Below are 26227 nucleotides of genomic sequence, written 5' to 3'. Positions count from 1 at the left end.
ATAACCTGATAGAATCTGTGTCGGGTGGAAGTTCGCTTCTCCATGGCACCTTCCGAGTCAGTGCGTTCACGGAATTGGAATATTCCCGCTGCCATCTGATCATCGAGAATGACGATACTGCTAGTCATCATGCCGGGCAAGATGCAAATTGCGTCGTACGACACTGTACCATACGCACTCGCAAACCTCAGGCATGCGAGCCTGTAGGTACTTTCCAGTTTACCATGATAACTATTAGCACTCAACGCTTTGAACCACGCTGGCCCACCATACGTAAGTATGAACGAATCCACGCTGGCATAAGTTTCCGCTTGCTGACATACACCACTGAGCTATTCGACAGCATTCGAGATAGTGCTGCAATAGCCGTTGAGGCCCTCTTACAAACTGAGTAGACGTGGCTCTTAAACGTAGATTTGCAGCGTTATGTCGTCCGCAAAGCCGACGATAATAACCCCTACAGGGAATTTTAGCTTCAACACTCCATCGTACATGACATTCCGCAACACCGGACCCAGAATGGAACCTTGCGGTAATCCTTGCTATTCCTCTGCGTTGTAAAATATTACCCCGAAAGTAATTTTCCAAAATCTTGCCCGACACCGGAACATGGATGCTCAAGCGCGAGTGCTATGGAGACCCAGCTGGCGCTATTGAACGCATTCTTCCTGTCAGTCAAGTATAATGATTGCGCAAAAGCGAACAACCCTCTTTTTGCGCTGGACTGCCACCACGGTCGTCTTTGTGACGGAGAGAATAGCACCCAGCGTGGACGTACCTTTCCGGAAGCCGAACTAGTTACTTGTCAGACCGTTTACGCGTACTGTGTCATTCACCGGTCTATTGAGGATAATCCTCTCAAGCACCTTGCAGACAGAGAGGTCAAATGCCGATGGGTTCCCTGGCGACATTCCAGCCTTAGGCAGTAAGACCAGTTCCTATCGCTTCCACCTCTCCGGGAAGAAGCAGTCATCCACTTCTGCATGACTACCCGAAACGGCCCAAGGACCACTTCGATAGTCGTCTTGATGGCCAGATTCGGGATTCCATCCAGTTCCGGAGCTTTACTCACCTTCAACGAGCTGGTGATCACAATGTGTTCCTAATTCGTAAGTTTTGCCCCCTCCTCAACCTCGACACGGCTGTCGTCGCTCACGGATTGAATGTAGGGCAGGTTGGCCGATCGTGCCTGGTCTGTGTCTGAGATACTGGAACGTAGGACGTGACGTGGACCGCCGGAGGCCAAGGACTCGACGCGTGGTGTGGCAAAAGTCCCTCGACGATACGCACCAGCATCGCTGCTGATCGCTCTGCAGGCGCCAAAACGCCTTTTCTCTAGACCATTTCGATCCTGTAGGAGTTACTTCATCGATTCGTATTGGCTCTCGCCCATAGCCTCTCAAAACAAGCCCTTTTGCTTGCCTTAACCGAATTATTAAGCACCGATCTTGCAGACCCAACTGCGTTCCTCGGTTTACGATTGTTGCAACCGTCAGTCCACCATTTGACCGAAGGCGTTTCATTCCTTGGTTGGCGGGTCCTAGGTATGATGGCGTCACACGCCCGTGGTAATGTGGCAACTAATTTGTCAGCACTCGGGCGAAGCCAACTGCTCCCCACTCTTTTTATTACCTCATTACGAGGTCGCTGATGATGTAGCCATCGTCTACCCCTCCAAGTCTAAAATAAGCTTTGCCAAAGTTTCCAACAAAATCTTCGTGAAACAATTTCCAACGATAGACCAACGTGGCGAAGAGCAGCAACTGCAGTAGAACACTACGTTCACCTTAGCAACAGCGTATCTTTCTTTTGAGTTTGATACAACCTCCTGAACTGGAAACCTGCTGTCGTCCATATGGCCGCCTCACTGGATTTATACGCAACCCAGTTATCGTTCCCGGAATCGAAAATGTTTCTCAAGTCTAGAAATCAATTTCCTCGTTTATAGGATACATTATAGTAGAGATCAATGTCTCTGACATACAATTTTCTGGAAAATTTCACTTTGAAAAATAACACTTCTGTCCGAATGGTTCAAATACCTGCGGAAAAGTAATGTATCCTCGTCGAATGTCGTCGTGTATCGAAAATCGAAATACGAGGTTTTGTTAAAATCAAAAATGTTTGTTTCAGATTTCAACAATTTCACAACGGTGTTGCGTGGAGTTGTGTTATAGAATCTCTTTTCAGTCTTTCGATATGTTGCAGATTGTATTGATTTCTGTAGTTCTCATATTAAAAATATGCAGGTATCAGATATAACCGGCGCTGCTAGGTATCTAGGTTACTATACGATTAAAAACCATGAATACAATAGAATGTTGCTCAAAGCCATGCAATAAATTTCGTTAGGTTTTGCATTATCTATAGACCGAAAAAATCTTGCGATTAGACTAGGTATGCATATTGCACTTCAATTGGAAGGGTTATATTTTTCAAAACAGCTCTACACTAGATATTGTTTTTGTATACATGCATGATATTCTAAAATAGCATAAACATCGTTTGACTTGCACAACCCTACAATAGTTTTTCTGAACTGTCCCAAGACACATTATTAAAATTTTCAACCTCAGCCTATAAATTTTGGTTTGTTTTCTTTTTTTTCTCAATATTATACCTTACAGGTTGTTTACATTTCAATTGTCAGATACCACCGAACGCTCACATCTCATTACTGACCTTGCTTCCCGAAAAGCTCAGGTTATACTGCATCATATCCTTGATATTGCTACACAGCCACGTGGTGTCAAACACGAGATAACAGACAAAACGCGTGCGCGTATGTCCCGCCAAAAATAACGAAGCGCAAGAGTCACAGCATTCCTATACAGGAGCTCTCTGAGCGATGCGACAGATGCTGGCAATTGGGTTCGATAGTGCGATTTCAGTAATATAAATTAAACAGAGTGACAGCATACCAAACCCGACTCTGCACCGGAGAATACTAACGAAAGGACAGTTCGTTTCGGACCTTGGATTGTGCCGCATGTGAAATCCAGAACGTCTTCTAACAGGCACTCGATACTAGACAATTGAGTTTGTGTATCTACAGTGTGCATCAGTTCAAGTGCTACCATTTAACGACTATTTTAGATATATGGTTATTTAACGCTTGTGCACCTATTCTAACGGTATACTTTAGGTTTATTTCCTATCGACAGAGGCAAAATTCACGATGACTAGTTTTGCAAATGTGAACCAGTCGTGTCCACCCCAGCTATTGGAAATTTCAAATCCACCTGCAGTGCGGCCGCTGGATATTTTATAAACAAATAGGCAATATTCATGGTATTCACAACACCAAGCTATTAGAAGACCATTTGGAAATAATAAAGGTGTGAATCTCGTTAATATTCGGTATGAGCAATATACCGCGGAAAAGTGATCGTACACGCGATGCTGCCTCGAGATCGAGATAAACAAACAAACTTTACCAGCGTGAATTGGTGATTGTTCGATGAGCAACACGACGTACGACGAACACAATACCACTCGGTTCCATCTGAATGGCTGGACAATAGAGCCGATCGAACGGATGTGCTTTGCAGTCGAATGTGCTTTGACAAATTCTCCTCGATTTGGCTTAGGATTATGAGATAATTTCCAGAAAAAAATACTATTTGCACAAAAATACTCGTATAAAGGTACGTAAATAATTGCCAAGCTAAAGAAATTAGTATCAGAAGGCCTAATTGTAATACGTTCGGACGGTTAAAACTGAACAACAGAAACCAAGTTATGTTATTTATATTGCTTCCAATGTGTAAATGTTTTATCATTTCTTCAGTTTAGTTAGTTCACAAACTAAGCTATTTAAAACTGCTCAAAATTATGTTAGATGAAAGCAAATCGTTTCGCAGAAAAGGAAACAACGATCCATAGAAATCAATTGCTTTATCTGTTCATTCAAAAGCAATTAATTTTCTTTGGTTAATTCCGGTTTATTGATTTGGGTATCAACATTTTGGCGTAATTGCCGTTTTCCTCAACCAAAACATTCGCCACTTTACCTTCAGGTCTTTTTGATGTTCGTTCTTGCAAAACGAGTTCGTAATTAGTGTCAGCTTTTTAGACTATTAATTTATGAAGCAAACAAACCTTCTGAATAAAAGGGTGCGTTCTGATTTGATGTTACCTGGCGTAAAGCCACAGATTTATATCGAAAAAAAAAAGAAAGAGACTCGACGATGATGACGAAAATTGGGTTTGATTGATTGATTGATTTGAAATTTCGAACGCAGTAGCAGATTTTAGTTCGATTCATCATTTTATGTGTCATTTTATTATTCAGGGTAAAACATAGGATGTAGAGACATATTTATAACAAAATCACTTTAATTATGTTTGCTCGAATTCCTAAAGTTTTATAATTCTATTTTGGGAATTATGTCTAATCATCAAATCATTAAATAATCATCAAAATAAGCTTTATTTTTTCTACATGAAAATATGAAAGTTTTGTGCAAGACAATGAATACAAATAAAATTATACACAGTTTTTTTGCAAGTAAAGCACGTGTGCTGACAGTACAACTGCTAAATTGTTTTTTTTTATGTCGAGAAGAATGTCAAAATAACAAGGCATTGATCATAGGAAAAGATAATCTATTTAACTTTACGAAATTCTTCTGTTTGTTTTTTTATTATAATGGATCTTACGTTCAGGGTTCTTGAAAACTGTTTTCAAAAATTAAAATATTACAAAAAAAAGATTTACGGCATTTATTTTGAATAGTGCTAGCAAAAAACAAATGGCTAGAGATGTAAACTTTAAATCAATTACAGATATGAATGGCATCATGGTTTTTCACGACTGGCCGAACCTCACAAATAAAGGCAGATTGAAAAGATGGAAATTTGTTTAATGCAACCAAAGCATATTCTACAAATATTGAGCTAAAAGTTTATATTTCAATAGTAATATCAATGTTTTTCGCTTCAATAAGGTACGAGAAATGATTTTTCATGTAAACCAGAATATATTTCCTCGATCTTGATGCCTGGACGTTTTGCGAAGGCTATCAATGAAGCAAGTGATTGATTTTTGATCAAGGTATTCATTTTCAAAGTAGTTTATGAGAGAAACGCGGGAGAAAGTTAACACCAGTACTTTTAACTAGTGCTAACTATATAAAACAAAATCTCAAGCTTGTAGTTTTTGCTTATCTGGTTCAAATGTTTTGAAATAAACAAAAGTCTACCTCAAACCTTAGTAAGAGCAAAAAAAAATGTACCATTACCATCCCATGTGGGGATGCAGATGTTTTAAATTTTGCTGTGCACGCTTTTTTCCTCACGTATTACTCGAATGGAATGTTTGCTCAAGAATTTTAAAATATGGCGGTTTGCTTGAGGTGAATATTAAACCCGTTGTTCCCGTACGCACTACGCATCCAAATCCAAAGAAACGGCTCTATCGGTTCGAGCCCGTTTTCACGTAAATGCACTGTTATTTTCCTTACTACATGGGCAAAATAATATATTGATTAAAAAAACTTGGTGAATGCCGATATATATAAAAAAATAGATACAACTACATTAACAGGATTGTTTGTGAAGAATATTTTGCTTATGAACAGGAACATATGCAAGAGAAGTTTCTCTTGTTTCCTAAAAAAGATCTAAATTGAACAAGTTTCTCCTAACATAGTAAGATTTAGGTCAAAAACCTAAGTAGAAATGATGATTTTGTAGAAAAGTACCTGAAATTCAACTAGTCTCATGTTGACTGGTTGTCCGAGCAATCACACGAGTAAAATTCGCGACGTTTCATCGTTCGCATCACGAAATATTTTGTCAACGATTGGTAAGTCTAACCAATAATTTATTATTAAAAAATACTAATCCTTAACGGTACTTGATGTAAGAACAATAGCGGGATAAGAAATGCTTATATATATTTCGTATATCACGTTTAAAAAAATAGGCTGGCATATGAAGCCGTTGATTAATAATATAATGCTTCCTCTAAACATTTTTGATGATCAACCCTATTGTAAACCACCACAGATCGCTTTTTTCACGCACTCTCGCGACGGGCATAACATCGTTAATAATCGTCGGCTGCGAGAAAAGAATTCCTCCATCGCTTCCAAATAGTGTACATATTAGCAGTATTGGAGGACGGAACATCAAACGACGATGAGATCCACCGTAAAGCGCTTATCTAGTTTGTGAATATTACCCTGACACTTTTGTATTTGAACTTTGGAATAAAGTAGTTGAGCATTAACAGTGATCTTCTGTCAGATATTTAACCTTAGTATTGAGGTGAGGTTATGTTGATGAAGTGCTGTTTGAGCTGTAATAAATTATAAGCGTTGGCAAGTAATAGTGGCAAGCGAAAATCAAAAGACCAGCGGGATGGAAAAGTTGTGATGCATAATAAATTATCCTAGGATAAGACAGCTCGGTGACAGCGTTTAGCTGATCCCCCACCGGTAGTCCTTCATTTAATTACTTCTGGTTAAAGGGTGAAGCCCGAAGAAAGAAAACCACCACGTCGAATAAATGTGCACCATTTTCCCGATACAGAGAGGGCAAATGGGTTTATGGTAGTGCGGTTATTCGTCTATCTTTGTTGTCTTATGAGACTTTTTGCTGGAAGAAAAACGGAAGAAAAGTTGTGGATGGATTCCTAGCTCGGTGGCTTGCGTTTACGAAGGGTAATTTGTAACAAAGCGGTACCCAAAGGAAGAAATGTCTATGTTGAACCGAGGTAAAAAATTGAAATTTCCCTTAGTGGCATGGGGTGAAGCTGTGCTGGAACGTGTTTAAATGCAGAGCTACATTTTACTTCAGGTGCACAGGTGATGAAGAGAAAAATTGAAACGACAGAATAAAAATGTTTCAAATACTTTGAGCAGTATTGCTGCTTAATGGATATTTTTAATCGATTTCCTGGAGAATTGTTGAAATGTTCGTTATGTTTGTGATGGATTTCATGTCAAAATTATGATGCTTTACAGCGCAAAAAAAATAGAATAAGCGATGGCATGGTTCATGAGTTCATGTACCTCAAATGACAATTTTACATTTTATAAATACGGCTCGAACTATTGATTTTTAAGCATATGGAAAACTGTACTGTTCGATACAACGTAGCATGTTCGAATGCAATTTTTTATTTTTACACTCGTGCGGGAAAATGCATCTTGTAAGTTTCGGAAAATTGTTTTTATAGTCGTGAATGGTACGTTGAAGATTCTACCTAAAATAGTTTTCTATATTCTATGTAGCAGTAGGATTCTTTTTCCAATCCACTACATATTTTACCTTTGCATCGGCATGCTTTGCTCTCTTAATTTCCATCAAATTGACATAAATCTTTGTTATATTGTTAGGTACATATAAAAAACGACTTCACAATTTGGATCAAAATTTATTTTTTTCACAAACTATCCAGGTTTGGCAGATTTCGATGATAACTGATTCAAGATAATTCTGAATGGCGCACACAGCGGAGATAAGCGTTTATTTGAGACAACGGCTGAAATCCTATCTGTTCCCGGAGATAAAAAGATTTTAGCTCTCTAATACGGTCAAAATATGATTGTTCGAAAATCGGATTACAAAAGAACTGATCGTTTTTAATAAATACCTATTGAACAGCTTTATACAAATTGGAAAAATACCTGCAACGGATACGTTAAGTAAAAAAATTGATTGATTTTTTTTTTTCGAAGAAACCAGTTTAGTCTTACGGAGACGGCTTTGGATAAGTGCTGATTAATTCCAGAAAAGGCGTGAACATCATGTGTTTATTCGAAATTCCCCAGTATAACCAACAATATAATACGCTAGATCTCTAGCAAAACAAACAGGATTCCTCGAAGACAAAACCATCCACATAAAACGGTATTGCACTTGATTCGCTTGATAAGATGATTTTTTTTTTTGTCTGACCAATAAGACGCCTAATCCCTCAATCTCAACCTCTTGTTTGATCGCTACATCTATTGTGCACAAATTGTTCTTTTCATTACAAAAAAGAGAAAATCTTTCGTCGCATGTTTATAGAAATTATGTGTAGTGGAATATGCCGTATGAGATTGACAGTTAGTATATATGTAGATAGAGATTGTATGGTATAAAGATCTTTACTAGCAGAAAAAAATCCGTCCATGGCGTGGTACTGACACCAGATGATTTATGGATTATCTACAAACGGTTCATCTAATTAAGTACCTTATTCTAGTACTTCTTTTTTTAAGGGCTCCTAAGATTGATACACGTTTACCTAAAGTTGTTTCTTGAAAAATAAATGTAAATTCAGCAAAGCAGAAGTTGTTTCATGATGCTGAATATATTTTCTGTACAATTTAATAAACTTAATTAGTACACGCAAAATGTTTCCTTATTACTCAAACAGCAATAACGTGGAATGGCCCTTTAGGTAACAAATCTGTTACTTAAAAAGCAGTGAAGTTCTTCTCCAGTCTAGGAACAACACATACAGTTGCGTATGTTGCACACTGCACACTGTACATGTGAACATACTGGCGCGTCCTGCGATACGAAGGCGACTCGCCCTGCCGCAGGTTAATGTACAGCTCTACTTAGAGCTGTACATGAACCCACGGCAAGGCGAACCGTTATCACAACGCAAACTGCGTCAGAATGTCTTCGGTCTTACTAGTTTCTTCTATCTCCAATTCATCCGGTGTGCGTGTTGTACGCATACGGAGTAGAGAAATAATATGACAAGAGCAGCTAAGCAGCATTTTCGCCCGTCATACAGTATACAAACGTTGATAATTTCAAAGACTTCGAATGCATCTTGAATTCACATCACGATCTGTAAACTGCGTTAGAGAAAAACACAAACCTTTTCTTTCTTGCAGTCTATCTAAAACACACACTCATCGCTTCATTGAAACTCATTTGGACCTGTTTGAAGATGCGAAACTCGTGCCGATCTAGAACAATATTCGCAACTCCAGTAACGTTATTACATATTTCCATTTCAAGTAAACACTGGGGAGCGAAACAATTTAAGGTTAACGGGTGAGACTCTGCGAGGCATTTAAGGTTAACGGGTGAGACTCTGATTGTGTGTGAAAAAGGGGACAGAAATGAACCTGATCATTGCTTAAATACAGATGCAACGAGTGAAGTCTTGCTAACACATGCACTGCGGTTCTTGGTTGTATGTTCTCCTGCAAAAACACATACTAGCGTGTGGCCGTCATATGTTTTCTACTTTTTGGTTATTACTCTTTATATAATGCGCAGTCAAATTTGTGCCGTGTCAAACAAATTATAGATGAACAAAAAAAAAATGCGCAGTCATTAGACACAATTAATTAAAAAATGTTGTTAAAAAGTAACAAAATCATCTCCGTTTGCGTTGAGTGTAGCATCTGTAAGTTTGAATTTTGAGCAAAATTAGCTTCTAACAAATGACAACTTAAATTTCAAAATTTTTGAGACTCTCACTCAACAACAAACACGCTCATAGAAAAATGAAAGTATGCATATGTAAGCTCTCTTTCCTCTTTATGCTAGTATTTTTTGTTTTGCTTATGCATGCTCAGTTCTGTTCAAAACGGCGTCGAAACAAGTAGTTTTGTGCAAGAGCAAAGCAGCTCTAACTGAAAGGCTAAATTTTTAGTAAAAAGTTCACGGTTCATTTTTAAGCGATATTCTTTCCCTTTGAATTGTGTATAATATCCTGCAAACCTCAACAACGATATGCCAGGAAGATAGTGGAAAACTGACCAAAGTAATGGACAAAGCAGAACTCAGAACCAATGTTTGAAGGAAACTTTGATGCCATTTCTTGACAAACAACACGCCACATAGGTGAACTGCTAACAAAAATTGATTCAAAAACTGGCACTTTTTACAACCTATGAGAGTGGTATAATTAGTACTACGGGGCATCGATCTGTCACTTTGAATTGTGACAAAAACACTTTCACGCAGCACTTGTAACTGTTTTTTGACATTGATCGTTCAAGAGCAGTGTTACTCACAATGTTCTTTTGAAAATTGGAAGAATTTTATTTAAGTTTTACGGTTTTAGTTTCAACAAAAAGAAATGTGTTTCAAACATAAGTACATCTTTTCTATACAGTAGTACAATGCAACTTTTCTGTACATTCAGAGTGTTCGCGAACCACTCTAGTATAGCTACTGTCAAAATCATCGATGTTCAGTTTTTAACTAAAATTGGAGTATTTTGAATTAGCAGTGAATGGCGGTGGTTGTTCCTAACAGTGTAAAATGAATAATCACCTTTAAAAGCGGCGAATCAGCGGAACGCGAATCAAAACAAATCATTGGTGACAATATCTGACTGGCAGTGTTGATGGTTTTCTTTTTTGTGCAGGTGTACTCAGGTGCTGGAAAGATGAACGAAATGTGCTTCACGAAAATCAAAAACAAACCGTTCTGGTACAAAATGTGCAATAGTGTGTGCTACACGCAAAAAAAAAAACGAAAATGATATACCTAAGTACTAAGAATTTATAGAACTTATCAATATTTTTTCCAGTGCATTAATTCGACTCGCAATAAGTTCTATAAGCTTTGAGCTACAGTAGTTCTATAAGCTAAGAAGCTCCCAATTAGGATACGGTAATACATTAAGTCAGTTAATCCCTTTAACGGGTTCAAGTAGTACATAATCCGTATACAACAAACGTCAGCTGCTACAAAAGACAGTTATCAAATATTTCGCAACAGTGACCTGTGGCTGATTGGTTATTTCGGTACATACAAAAAAGTCTCAGTTATTTCTTGGGTTTTGAAAATGTTTTATTCTAATAAAAAACATAGAAGATATTAAATCAGCCGAGCACCGGAACGAAAGAAAAAAAAATGAGAGATTTGAGATAACTGACAAAATCAATCGAAATAACAGAAACCTTGGAGGACTTTTGATCAACGAATGCATAGATTTTCTACATGCACATTTCACAAATCTGTGGAATTTTACATAACTTTGTACCGAAGTTGCGAAATCTGTATAGATTCTCAATAACCATTAACAGAAATCTTTGATAAACGCCAAACGCCATATATTGGTTTTGAACTGTCGGTATAGTATGAGTTATTCTGTGAATCTGGCGGCACCAAGGGTGCATATTCAATTTTGGGGTACTTTTTCGCCGCGTGCCGATAACTCGCTCCACAAGTACAGTTTTGAGAAACGATGTATGACGAACTTGTAGTCTCTGAGTAGTACAACAAGTTTGTCGAATAGTGCAATGCTCTAGCTCTTATGCCTGAAGCGTGAGAGCCCATGCAATATTCAGTCAATATTCGCGGTGAATATTATGATATTCACCGCGAATATTGGTTCATCATCCCATTGTATATGGGCTCTCACATTTTAGACATAAGAGTTAGAGCATTGCTTTCTTCAACGAATTTGTAGCATTACTTAAGGACTACAAGTTTGTTATACATCGTTTCTCAAAACTGTACTTGTGAAGCGAGCTATCGGCACACGGCCAATTGAATGGAACTGACACCCCAAAATTGAATATGCAACCTTGGGCGGCACTGCTTGCAAGTTGAATAATATTTCAGTAGTGCTTGAAGGCATGAATAATCTGAGGGATACGAAAATTCGAAGTGTTTCAGCTTATTAACAAATTAAAGTTGCTAAAAATATTCCCATAAATTGATTGATTGAACATCGAAAATACTCTCGAAAATAGAATACTGACCTAAAATTTTTGTACCGCTAGTGGTATGATGTTGAAATAGAAAAAAGGCTTATGTTTCTGGAAACTCAAGTACCACCGAAAACCAAATATGTTTGTAAATTGAGATTGATTCGAAAACAAAATTCAAATTCTCCAATAAATTAATTTTGATAAGTAAATTTAGTGATCTCAAATATTGGAAAAAGATTTAAATCTGAGATTATTCAATGCATTAATACCGTGAGGCGTCCTAATTCTGCGCGGCTCCTTATTCTGCGCACTTCGTACCAAACTGTTGATGCCGTTTAGTGAGAAAGGAAACATAAGCGGGAAGTTAATAGTTAATAGTTAATATATAGGAAACTACTTCCAAACTTCATTTTTGAAAGTCTGCTTTGATTTGATATTTTTTTAACATTTTAATACGAAGTGCGCAGAAATAAGAACCGCGCAGAGTTTAGGCGCCTTACGGTATTCTAGCTGTTGGTGTTGTTTCTATGGATGAACTACACTCTATGGATGAACTGAATGGATGATCTACAACCGCGTTATGTGTGAACATCGCTATATCATTCAAAACATACTGTGCTCAAAGTATTCGTCACTTCATTCATTGTGGTCAACTGTTTTTTACACATGCTAACGTGCCCAAAACTAGGCGTTTTTTGTATTAAGTGACAGCATGCCAGGGTTTTGTATTAGTCATATTTTTCCTCCCTATTATTCATATCAACAACAATATCGCACGCTACCCTGGAGGGCTAATAGCGGTCTCGATCAACCAGATTAGTTGAGAGAATTAATTATCGATATTGTTTTTGGCACATTTTGTATGTTGTAGGATAAGTTCAACGATACACCGTGCTCCTGTGCTGAGTCGAGAAAATTTCCAGTTCAAAAAGATCCTCGACCTGATCGGGAATCGAACCCAACATCACAACCGTGTGGGAGAGCTAACCGACCGACATCGCTCACCACAGAACCACGGGGACCACACTCCTATTAGGCATGGTTGCCTCGAAAATACAAGTTTATAGTTGCTATAAGTACATACTATCATCTCGTATATAGGTACATACTATACCGCACTCGTATTGAAACCAGGTTTTTATCCCACAGAAGCAGCCAGGCCTGGTGACTGTTCTGTATGAATTTGTATATACTAGTTCTATCATCAATTGCTCGACTTTGAGTTTGTACTAAAATGTCCACGAAATGTAGAAACTTAGAAAAGTGCGAATACTATTGCATCGTTGTATAGCCCCTCGGTGATTCTGGTATAAAAATTTTAATGAGTTAATGAAAAATAACAATTTCACCGTGCACTGTTACGCTGTTTCCGATAATAATGGTAATTATGATGGGATCACCGCCAAGAAGGGCTCTACCCAATGTGTTATCTCCATTGAACAAATAAAGGGTAGATATTGAGTTTAGCTGGCAAAAGAAAGATGGATTGAACTTTAAAAGCTATAATGAAGGTGAAAGCAATCATTTCACACTTGAATAAATATTTTTCATCCAGTTTGCACTAATAATATGTGAATAATATAGTATAAAGCACTCTGACTTCCGACTATCGGACAAAAGCTGGCCGTTTGTGATACACATAACGTTTTTCATCAGTGCTACAAAAGTTACCGGAATTTGCTTACGGGGTACTCATATAGCGCTCATATACAAATGCCAGTAAAAATACGCAGCTCCATTGACGAGCAGTCAGGGCCGCACTTCGGTGTTTGCTTTCCCTAATAACATTCAATGGTACAATAAACTGCAAGTAGTTTTCGAAAATAGTAGAAGTTCCTAAATTTTATAACTGCTTTGTTGTCATTTGCATTTGGCTTCGGAAAAGTCTTAAATCAAGTCTTTGAATACGAGTTGTGCTCAAACAGACTGCTTACTCGTGTGTGTGAGAAAAAAAGTAATGAAGCAAGCAGTGACGTAACGTCTATGATTGTTATTGGTGTAATATACTGGTAGTTATGTCTGAAAAAAAAAACATGTTACTCTGGTTTCGAGTGGTTGAATATCTGACTTCTCCAAAACTCGGGGGTCCTCCAAGTCTGGGAGGCCTGGGGCTCCCTCTTTTGCTCCCACCCCCACCAAATCCGCGCCACCGAGTAGTAAAACACATTTTACAGTTGGATATGTGTGTAGGACACGCGCAATTTTACAACACTAATTTGATACGTCAAAATTGAGCGTGAGTTGCGCCTGTCTACAAGAATGACGAACCGGCCGATTTACTTGCAAAAGTGCACACTTTCCAGTGCGTATGATATTTGAGATAAGATTCAGATTTTTTTCTTTCTCACATACAACACGCTTTGCCCCATTCGTCATAAAACATTGGACATAACACCATGGATGTGAGCCTGTAAAACAAACAAACATAGGGATCAACGCCAATATTTCCCATCGGTTCTCATGGAAATAAACACAAAGTCCGGAATTATTAATTGCTTATTGGATACAGTTTCACTGGCCAGACATTGAAGTGTTTTCTATTTCCATATGTATAGCCATTTCAAGACTGATTTTCAATTGCGAACAATAATGTTGTGTTCACAACGGGAAGTAATGGTAAGAGATGTTATTTTAACTGTTCAATAAATCTTCGTGGTAGCTAGTTGGCATGCTGTTCGCATGTACATATGTATTGCAATCGTTATACTAGAAACTCATTATTACGTATATACAGTGTCAAAATACAAAGAAGAAAGCTCAATTATCCGGCAGAGCCAATTCAGTAAACAATCCGGATAGAGTCAATTTTGTGAGTCACGGAACACGCGGCGGAAATCAATTACCAAATATTTACTACCAATTGATGAACATAAAGTGCACTATATCGACTTACAATTTTGACGGTTTTTGATTCGAGTAGTTGTATCAGTAGTCACAAAATTATTTCAAAACAATTTGACCTTCGTTTCAACAGTTACGCTGCTTATGATTTAATTTTTCTATCAAATCTCTCAAATATTCAATATAATCAATATTCTTGAATTATATATACTCGAAAGTCAAATTTATTTTTAGCACATAGTGCACTCTGTTCGAATCTCTGCTCGAATCTCTGCAGTCCAGTGACAATTAAAAATTCACCTTCTCTGCTTGGGCGGCATTTTCTAATGACGTAGCATTCTTTATGATTTTAAGCTTTGTGCGAGGCTTTAGTGTATTTTAGTGTGTATTTATACCCCTCCATCCACTTGTCTTAGCTAACTACATAACGATGATTTCTTCGGTAGGGTTTTCTACAGCATTCTAATGTGAAACCCTGCCGAAGAAAACCACAGACGAAGGTGTCTGATGCTCTATTTTTAAAAGTCTACTCTTTTAAATCTTTTGTAGTTTGGATTTCGATTATTTTTAACCAAAGTTGTAAGTTCTTTCGATGAAGGACTATCAGAACCTTATGAAATCTGGAGGACAGCTCACCTCATGCGAAGTATAATACCGAGCTGGATTAATATTACGTCATTAAGATTATGTCATATTACAAACACGGAAAAAGTTGTGTATGAGACAAGACCGCAAGCTAACGAAGAATTATGACAGCCTATCGTATGTCAATGTGTTTTTGGAACAGCACGTTAAAAGAACAAATGAACGGCTTCAACCGCAAGGTTGACAAAGAACTAGATTAGACTGTTGATTTACTTGCATTGTTGCATTCGATATTGATCATAAGTGTTAAGTTCAATATAAGCTTCTCTTTTTTAATAATTTTGTGTATGCTAGACAATAACAAGATGCACAAGTGTCAGATCTTCTCATATACCTTGCGAACGGTAAGTAATGTGGCGCCTCCAAACGACTCCCAGAAATATTAGTGGTGAACACTAATGCCAATGTTTCAGTTTAAACTGTATTCTTCCAGTTTGTTTTTCAAGTGATCCAGTCAAACAGTTTTAGCTCAAAGTCTTCAAGTTTCATTCATAATTATTGTTATTTATTGTATCGTGATGTAAAATAATCGACAATTTTCCAGATCATCATACAAAAAGTAATGAAGATACAAAGAGAAAGATGTACATAAGATAGATTCAATTTCACGGTTTGAAATTTCGAAAATAAATAGGGGAACCGCTCTTATATTCATTTCAACACCTATATTTATCTCATCGCTCTGATTTGTCCAATGTACCGTCGAATGGAACTATTTGTTTTTTTTTTAAGTAAAAGTAATTTAAATTTTACCTCTCGATTCAGTAGTATGTTCGGAAGCTTTACTCCAAAGAAAACCCGATCAAACGATTATAACAAACGGGTAACACAAATATATTTGAATTTGATAAAAATAACAAAGCCTGTAATATTTTTGATGTGCCAGAATGATAAAAAGTACAGAATTATATAAAATTGTGTTATCATATACTTGAATGTTCAAAAGTGTGTTTTTTAAAGCATATTTATAACAAAATTTGTTATTCAACTAACAAAATATTGTACTTTCTATTTAATTCTGATTATTTCTGTTTAAAACCTTACAAAACTTGTTATAATTTGTAATAATTAGTAAGTAATTTTGATAGGAATTTTGATATTTTACTTATTAACGAGACCAAGATCAGAACACAAGTTGATTCAAAAAGTTCGTAACAAAATATCAAGATTTCTTATAATCCTGATGTTTTTGACTGACCGGGAAATAATAAAATTCGACAAATAAGAGCGATGAGATGAATATAGGTTCTGAGATGAATATAGGAGCGGTTTCCCTACATCCTTGTGTTTCCATTTCGTTGTACCATAGAACGGGGTGAAATTGATCAATTTTAATAACAATTTACAATTAACTAGCGTCTCGTACATTTTTCCCGAAATAGTATAATTTTAAAACAAGTACTGGTATGCGCTCCAGTAAACTATTGATGAAATTTCTATCGTCTACTTCATGAAATAAATTCGATAATTGTATAAGGTACTATGAGGTAAATTGGAGAGAAATTGATCACCATTGAAATCCATACATTCTTTTGGCAATGTGCTTTTTTTTCGATATGCTAAAGGTAAATGATGATTTTTGCACTGAAAAATGTCATTTACAGCTAGTTTGGAAACGAAAATAACGATATTTCAGGTTAAAATTTGTTTATTATGGTTCACGAGCTGCTTGTTGCTAAAATTGCTCTTATTTGATCGTCGTTAGACCAATTTCAATTCGGTTTGTAGCAAAAGCTCAAAAACTAGCTATGAAATTAAAATCTTTGTGGTTTCCTGCGAATTCATCAGTATTTCTTAAATGGTATGGAACGATCATTGTTGAAAATTACATTTTTTGAGCTTTTATCAAACTTTACTCACATCTCCAAATTTAACGTAATTAACCCTCAACTGAGATTACTTTAAGTATTTTAAATACTTTTTTTTGTTATTTGGAAACTTGTTTGATCAAATTTGATTGAGTTTTGACTGAGTTAGAAGAATTTTTCGAAAATATGAAAAATTGCACCGGGCATGCAAGGGTTAACTTTGACAGGTATGTGAATCATGCAAAAGTTGCGTTTAAGGACACGTTAACATTGCCTAGTGTTGTGAGAGCAATATCTTTTGATTAGTATTTTTATCACCAATTTTCAGGTGATCAATTTCACCCCATTCCACGGTACATAATATAGGTTCATTGAAAAGTGCAAACCTGGCGTTCACTTTTACTCCTGACATTGGAACATTATCATAAAATAGCTCCAAATATATTATAAGATAGAACATTACCTTTTCCAGAACATGCTGCTTTCCCTTACTTGAAGGAGTCATCAATGTCGATAGCGTAACAATGTTCATTTTTCTGGCTTTCTTGTTCCTCTTTGTCTTCCTTTTCATTCCTAACCCCCAATTTACGTGCTATTAACATATTAATGTACTTTTTCGAGATTTTTAAGGCATAATACTCACACAAATTCGTTGCTGTCTTCTTCCAGCATCTCGTATGCTACCACGCTTGGGAACTCAAAAAGTACCTGGACTATGTCGACTAGTTCTTTCTTGACTCCTCTCGTATCAAGAGAAAGTAGAGCCATAAAATGTACATCGAATACTTTGCAAACACCTTCCAAATATTCCACAACTTTTTGCCCAGGAATTACAAGTCTCTAAGAAACGCGGAACTTTTTGAGCTGGATCAAGAATGACGCATCCGATGTTTCGATGCCTGCAGATTTAACTCGGTCTATGCAATCTTCTTGAGTAAGCTTATTGCATACTCATCCCGTCGTGTAAGGGATGTTAGCATGTTTGTTAAGCTCACAAGACGATCAAATGGTACTTCAGAAAAGCTTTCATCATGTTCGAGGCGTTTATTGAAATTTGATTTATTTTTGAAATCCTTTTCCTAGAAGAAAGAAAGACGAAAAATTGAATGATAAGATTGGATTCAAGATGTATATATCTAACAGCTGATACATCCTTGCATGTCCTATCAATAAACCACATGCTCTTTAGACGCATTTTCATTTGTTCGAGATGTAATGTAGCGATGCGGCCTGCAGAGGCCGCATGTGTGCCGAGAAAAATAAAGATAATTGAATTTTCATTTGATTCAGGCAAGACTCCAATAGGGTAAGTGAACCATGTGTTGGTCCTTGGTTATGTTTTAAGCATTTCTTGAAAATCACATGACCTACAAAGGATCGAATTATTAGTAGTCCTATGTCACCTGGCTATAAGACCTTCTGGTTAGTATGAGGTATAAGGCTCAATCAGTAAGAGCACAGTAGATCATGCCGGAGGTTAAGGGTGTTGCATTTTATTTGTGTCAAAAAAATTTTTTCGAATGGAAGTTGAACGAGTTATCACAATCGATGTGGTTGTACTATAAATAAGAAACTGTACGCGGTGTGTTTATATCTTTCCAGTATAATTCGACAACTAATTCAAAACTGCATACACCACATTTTGTTTTAGAAGATTGTTCCAGGTAGATTTATGCAGTATATGCGGTAATCCTTCTGATTGTATGATCCTTCGATATACGGCTTCTCTTCTGTCATCATGTATTCTTTAAGAGAAAATAAAGCACAATTAACCGAGTTTTGGTCATTAACCGATACTTTAAGAACTTGACTAACATCAAAAACATGTTAAATTACTTCATCTGTTACGGTTTTGAATCCTCATTGCTTTTAAGGTCGGGGCAGGAATAGTGCCCCTGTTTAAAGCCCGATTTCAACGATCTGATCTTTAAAACCAAAACTGACTTGGTTCGTGTACTTATGTGCACCTATGACACACCGGGCAACTTGGTCGGAAAACCAGTGAAGTAATCAGATTGACTGTTGCCAAAATAAGATACTCTTTCTGTATTCGTCACTTCATCGAAAAAAAAAATGGAAATCAATTTCTCATCTTCCGAAAGCGATTTGGCTTTAATCCTCAATATAATCAAGACAGTCATAGAGAAGCCTCCATGAACATCTATATGTAGTGATAGAAGGCAATGCGAACTCCTGCCGCATTCGTTTGTAAGCTTTCTTTGAACAGTATTGCAGATCAAGTGCCAAATTTTTTATGTTATCTGAATACCGAGCACCGTCACGTTTTCCTAACTCATTGACATTTCTCAACTTACTGGTATTCCCAACAGAATTGGATTCACCAATATTTCCGCTATATTATGACTTAGAGTATCTTCGAGTTTCCTTAACTCAATGCGAAGATTTCGTATTATTAATTTTTGCTTACTGATTCTCGGGCTTTTCTTTCGTTATTCCTCTATCAGTCCAATGATTGCTACTTCTTGCTCAACCATTTTTCCGGCAACTAATACACATTTAATTAGATCGTGTAAATAATCGTGGTTCATATCATCGGCGGTAGATTTGGTACTTGTCCCGTTGGTGACGGAAACTTCTAAAGGATCTTGCGTTCGACTCGAACTAACTTCTAGTTCACCTGCTACGTCTAAAAAGCAACCGACTTTGGTTTCAATGTTAATACGGATGTGCTCGTTGCTATTGGCTTCAGGGCTGATGAAAAACATTTAAACTACCGGAACTCCGATGAAATAATTCACGTTCACGGTCAGGAAATAAAATCTTTTTTTGGTAAAGCAAAAATGACGTTATCAACGTGACGCTTGCTGTCGTTATCATAATGAAACTCTAAAATTTCTTTCGTGGCTGTTGTTTTTTTATCCATCACTAGTCGTGCAAAGCTAATGTACAGCACACAAACCGAGTTTATTACATTACAGTTCACGCAATGAAACTCAGAGAAATGAATTTTTAGAAAATTTGAAACAGTGAATATCAAACGAACACGTTCACTGCGTCTAACGGAGGAGTTGGCTTTCAGTAGTTTACGAATGTTGAAATAACGTAGGGAGAGAAAATGAACATTGCATGAAATCAAAATATTTCCTTGTGGTGCTAGAGAAAAGTACTGACGTTTTTAGAGGCTATCTTTCACTTTCATTGAGAAGCGCTGAAATATTTCAGTACTGAAATGGCTCTGCGTTAAGCTGTCTTAACGAAAAACTGCCAACTCGGCTCAGTATATCGGCTCAATCTAAACATAACACATGTGGAAATCATCGGTTGAAAAATGGTCTTCAAAGACCACACTGCTATTTGGGAGATTATCGGCTCCACAAAAAAGCTTCCAAGCATTCATATCTCTGTGTAAAAATAAGTTAAGTTTTGCCAAAATGTAATAAATTATTTTTACCTGTGTGTTTCGATTATTTTAAAGAATGCTATTTTCCGGACCCCGAGATGCTAAAACATCTTAGTACGCAACAAGTTTCCAAATTAAGTTGACAACAATAAAAACTACGGGAATGTCTTGTCAAACGTGTCAAACCGATAACACGCACACAAACACAGTCAATGTTTCTTCAACGCGTTGAGTGCGCTTCGAGTTTTTTGACAGTCACAGTCAAGGAGCTGTGTGTCTTGTTATTTTCATCTCTGCTATCTTGTGACAATATGTTTGTATCAATAACTTTTATTCAACACTAATAAAATAACTCTTTGGATATTTACAGTTTCTGAATTTCACCCCGGTTCCTCATATTAGATGGTATTTGGACATTTGAGGCTGTATTTTTAGAAATCAGAGGTCACCATCTTGGATTTTTAGATTCTTGGCGTCTGGAATTGATTTCTAGTTTCTGGATATAATTTTGGTTCCGAATATAAACGGATTGGGTATTATTCAGCCATTTTAGGTTGTTTTCCGGTAAAGGGAATCTGTTCCGCGTAGCATTCATATCGATAGTCATACTATAAAGATTGCAATTTGTTGTATTTGATTGAATCCCAACCATGGAGATGTTGGCCCTAATGCCGTTGATGGCAGCGGGTGACTTCAGCTGTTGATTGTGGAAGTCACTGTACGAACCAAAGGAGGAGCTTTGATAAAGCTTAACCTAACCTGGCCAACGGTGGGACCAAAAGTAATTTAAGCAGAAATGCTGCGGAGTCAATCAACGACGTGACGTTCACCAGCCCACGACTGATCACGAACTGGCGGCTAGACGATGGCTACACCAATAGCAATCACAACGCGAGACGGCAAACGATGGGTAGAGCCAACATTCAAACTGTCCGCGGGTGGAAGACATCGTATTTCGATTCCGAGGTATTCGAGGAGGCAATAAAAAGAGAACATGAGGAGGGCAGTTAGCATGGGAAGCCAGACCTTCGCAGTCCGTGCCTTCGTGAAAGACGGAGGATGCAGGGCACGTGAACCGAGGAACTTAGAGTTAAGCGCCTTGAAGTCATTCGATTCTGAATCCGTGGGGTTATGCCTACAGGATTGTAATGGCCAAGACCCTGGGGGCCTGCAGAGCGATCGCCACCCATGCTGGAGCGTATCATCGAGGGATTTTTTCCACGTTACGAGCCGAGTCCTTGACCTCCGGCGGTCCAGTCTCACGTCCGACGTTCAAGTGTCTCAGACACAGGCCAGGGATGGTCGGCCAACTTGCCACACATCCAATCCGTGAGCCACGACAGCCGTGTCGAGGTTGAGGAGGAGGCAAGGGTTACCAATGAGCAACTCATTGTGATCGCCAACGCCAAAGGTAAGCAAGGCGCCAGGACTGGATGGAATTCCAAACCTGGCTATCAAGATGGCCATTAAAGTGTCCCCCCGGCCGGTCCGGGCAGTCATGCAGAAGTGCCTGGATGACTGCCACTTCTCGGAGAGGTGGAAGCGACAGAAACCAGGGGAAAAAATGTACCGAGCGATGAGAGTTTGATGACAGCCGAGAGCGTCCCTCTATGACAGTGTTGGGATCAGCAAAATAAAGACAGCTAAGAGATAAAATATATTGCGACTATAACGTTGCCGTCTAGTTCCCCATATACGAATGTTTTTTTTTCTTTGCTGTTCACCTTATTCCCATGTCGACGATAGCTTGTATGGTTGCATATAACATTCAGTATGCGATACACGCATCCTTCAGAGTGCACAGCCGCTCTATTGCCGAGTTTGCTTTTCTTTGCACGAAGGCTGTCAGTGAGTTGCCGAGCAGTCTTTACGCTTCTTCTCCCCACAGCCGACATCCATCATAGGCAAATAAAAACAGAGAAAAAATGTCTCCGGTGGATTTGGGCTGTTACCGAAACGCGCTGTTTGTGTAGTGCGGACACGAACGTCTGTATAACAAACAGCTTCAGACATCCTCCAAATAATGCTGGTTCGACACACGGAGTACATTTTTTTTTCGTTTCCTTTTGTGATGCTCTGTTGCCGATACGTTCTCATTGTGACTCTCGGACTGCCGGCGCGAATAGGTATCACGAGAAAATAGCAACAGCAAACACATCCTTAGGAGACAGACTGTACCATTGGCATGCCTGACAGAAACTGATCCTATTGCCGAAAGTTGGGAAACCGCCAGGGGAGCCATCTGTTGGCTGGTCACTGCCAAGGCAATGTACAAGACTAGAAATCAGGCAGGAAAACCCAAATTAATCCACCTAATGGTGAGACCCAGCCTTTCTCATTCGAACTTATTATTTGTTCAAATAGAATTACACAACACTCCGATTTAAAAAAAAACACCTTGAAAATTTCTGCTGGATTTATTTTCCACTTTAACTAACGAATTTCTGGTAGCCAACAGCACAAGTTGACCATTCAAAACCTAACATTCACACACATATGAGCGTACATTAACACTTACACATGCAAATACCATGAAACAAATATGTTTCATATACATCACGCGAAAAATCCACTGCAAACTTATTCTATTGCTCACCCTTAACTGCACACACTGCTGTGCAGGCGTTGTTTATGCGACTGAAAGGAATGTCTCATCACACACAGGAGAGTCAGCTGACGCTGATAACTCTTATAGACCTCTATGATCGAGACCAAAGCCAGTCTGAGTCATGCCTGTGAGTGCAACACAACAACGGGTAGGTAGGGCTAAATCTTTTCGAATTAATTTCAATCTTTAACAACGGCTTTTACCCATTAACATTCAAGTTCATTAAAGGCAGACAGTGTGTGCAGTCGGTGAAGCGAAAAAAAGCGAACTGAAAATATTATACAGATTTGGAAAAACATACTGCATCCAGACGGGACTTGAACCCGCAGTCTCCCTGACTACTTCACTGGTTGCCGGAATACTTCCTAAAATGGTCAAATTCTGCCTAATCAGGTTATAGTACAATATCAAATTTGAAAAATGTTAAGGTCACATATTTTGATCGTTGCTTTAGTTTAAACAGTCTCCGAGCCACTTTTCTTTCCATAGCTTTTAAACCACATGCTCAAACATTATGATGGTTTTAAAGACAAGTTTAATTGGTCCATTGAATCCAACTTTGTTCAGATCGGTTGTGTAGTTTCTGTAGTACCTAATTAAGTTTTGTGATTTTTACAATTTGATACATAACGGACAAAGTTAAAGTCCGATAACAGTGTAATTAAATAGGATTTTATTGAGCAACTAGATCTTCTATTTGAGATGAGACTAATTTATTGAAAATCGGTCCAACCATTCTGAAAAAAATGAGTGAACTTAAGCAGTCTTTGGAATATGTTTCTTTTCAAAACGTGATTTCCTTCTTTTATACATATCTTTTACATTTTGAACAACGTGTTTAATCATTAGCTTAGGATTTTCAAGACAGGCCGTTCATTTGGCACCAGTTTTGTTTAAATTGGTTGTTTAGTTTCTGAGATAATGAAATTTCGTGATTTTCACATTTTGATACACGGTGCCAAAACTAAAAATCCGTTTACAATGAAGTTCAATAGGGTGTTATGAGGCCAGTAGACCTTTCATTTTCAACTAATTTCGTGAAAACCGGTCCAGCCATTTCTGAGAAAAGTGAGTGAGTTTGAGCAGTCTTTAATATATGCTTTGCTTTTATAACGTGATTTGACATTTTTACAAATAACGGACAAAGTTACTCACCGATTAAAATGAAATTCAATAGCAACCTATGGGACAGCTAGGCCTTTCATTCGAGACTAATTTTGTGAAAATCGGTTCAGCCATCTCTGAGAAAAGTGAGTGAGTTTAAACAGCTTCTGGAAAACATTTCTTTACATAACTTTTGAACCATATATTTAATCTTTATGAAATTTATAAGTTAAGAGTTTTGAAGAAAGCTTGTTCATTTGACATCAGTTTTGTTAAAATCGGTTGTGTTATTTCTAAGATATTGCTGTTTCATGATTTTTACATTTTGATACATAACCTCTTAACCAAAAATTCGATTACAATGAAATTGAAAAGCAACCTTTGGGATTACTACACCTTTCATTTGCAATTAATTTCACGGAAATCGGTCCAGCCATCTCTGAGAAAAGTGAGTGAGAAAAAAAGTTGCACACACACACACGCATACACACACATACACTGATACATACATACATACAGAAAATGCTCAGGCCCTCTAGAGCACTTTCATACCTTTAGTTTTTTCAGTGATTGCTATACCTTTCTAGGAGAAAGGCAAAAAGGTCAAGAGGTTGGTTTACAAAATTCCTACAATTATAGTAAGTGAACTGCGATAGCAATTATAATTTATTTATTCAATAAAATTCAAAATAATGTCATAGTGTTGATATATCACGTATTGTGGCAGAACACACAATATAAATATAAATTCCGAATAAATTTTAGTTAACAAATAATTTTAATACAAAACCTAAATTAATCCACCTAGCGGTCAGTCTCAGCCTTTCTTATTCAAACTTATTATTTGTAAAAATATATTTACATGAATGCTTAAATCTAATAAAGGTATATTCACTCTTTGGGTTCTAAAATATTGATGTTGTAATTGAAGTATAAAATATGTAATTTGACGTAATGTTAGTGCTTAAGAAATAGCGAAATAAAAGAAATGACTCTTAATTTCGAACAATTTATTCACGAGCGATACCGGGAACGTTCAAATAGTAAGATACCAAAATCTTTCCAAAACTTTTGAACAGCATATCAAATTTTTATGAAGTTTGTTACTTGTAATTGTGAGAGATGACTCCTTTGTATGACACTAGTTATGTTCAAATAAGTCGTTTAATACTTGAGATAATAGACTTTCGTTGTTTTACAAATTCAAATATAACGGTTGCTTAAGTTTGATTACAATCAAATGAAAAGGGAACGTATAGGGCAGCCAAACTTTGAAACCTCGTGTTCAATCATAATTCATCAGTTAACCCTTAACTAGCCCGTTCATCTAATATCAATATTATTCAAATCGGTTGTGTAGTTTCTAAGATAATGAAGTTTCGTGATTTTCACATTTCGATACATTACAGAAGAAGTTACAGTCCGATTGCAGCAAAATTCAATAGGGTGTTATGAGGCAGCTAGACCTTTCATTTGATACTAATTCTGTGGAAATCGGTTCAACCATCTCTGAGAAAAGTGAGTGAGTACAAGTAGTTTTCGGAATATGTTTCTTTTCATAGCTAGATTTCACATTTTTAAACATAACAGGCAAAGTAATAATCCGTTTGCAAAAAAAAATCATTAGTGTCTTATGGGGCAACAATACCTTCCATATGACATTGATTTTATGAAAATCGGTCCAGCCATCTCTGAGAAACATGAGTGAGATTAAACTCTCCAGTCTCCAGAACACATTTCTTTCCATAACTTCTGAACCACATGTTAAATCTTCATAAAATTCAAAAGTTAAGGGTAGGTAGCCCGTTCATTTGAAACCAATTTTGTTCAAATCGGTTGTGTAGTTTCTGAGATATTGATGTTTCGTTATTTTTACATTTTGATACATAACCTATAAACTAGAAATTATATTACAATATAATTCTATAGGGTCTTATAGGGCAACTAGACCTTTCTTTTGCAATTGTTTTATTGAAATCGGTTCAGCCATCTCTGAGAAATCGATTGGGAGAGCGTTATACACACAGACATACACACACACATACACACACACACATACACACACACACACACACATACAAACATATACATCAAATGCTCAGCTCTTCGAACTGAGTCGAGTGATATACGACATTCGGCCCTTTTGAGCACTTTTATACCTCTAGTTTTTGCAGTGATTGCAATACCTTAGGAGAAAGGCAAAAAGTGAAATGATAGAAATGACTTTCAA

The 26227-nt window shown here is 37.3% G+C and overlaps 1 protein-coding gene across 2 annotated transcripts in view; it reads left to right on the top strand.

Moving 5' to 3' along the window:
• The first annotated feature begins 2975 nt into the window (after positions 1 to 2975).
• The window catches only part of LOC129733820 (putative tyramine receptor 2), a 155898-nt gene continuing 132646 nt past the window's right edge, over positions 2976 to 26227 (top strand). Inside the window, exons 1-2 of one of the 2 annotated variants that reach the window (XM_055695338.1) lie at positions 2976 to 3647; positions 25407 to 25515. The gene's annotated coding sequence lies outside the window, so the exon portion shown is untranslated. The remainder of the gene's footprint in view (positions 3648 to 25406; positions 25516 to 26227) is intronic. The other variant, XM_055695337.1, reaches the window with a different exon arrangement.

The sequence above is a fragment of the Wyeomyia smithii genome, chromosome 1 (assembly GCF_029784165.1).
Source record: "Wyeomyia smithii strain HCP4-BCI-WySm-NY-G18 chromosome 1, ASM2978416v1, whole genome shotgun sequence".
Taxonomy (NCBI): domain Eukaryota; kingdom Metazoa; phylum Arthropoda; class Insecta; order Diptera; family Culicidae; genus Wyeomyia; species Wyeomyia smithii.
The sequence above is the reverse complement of the archived record's forward strand: the minus strand, read 5'-3'. Positions and strand labels throughout refer to the sequence as shown.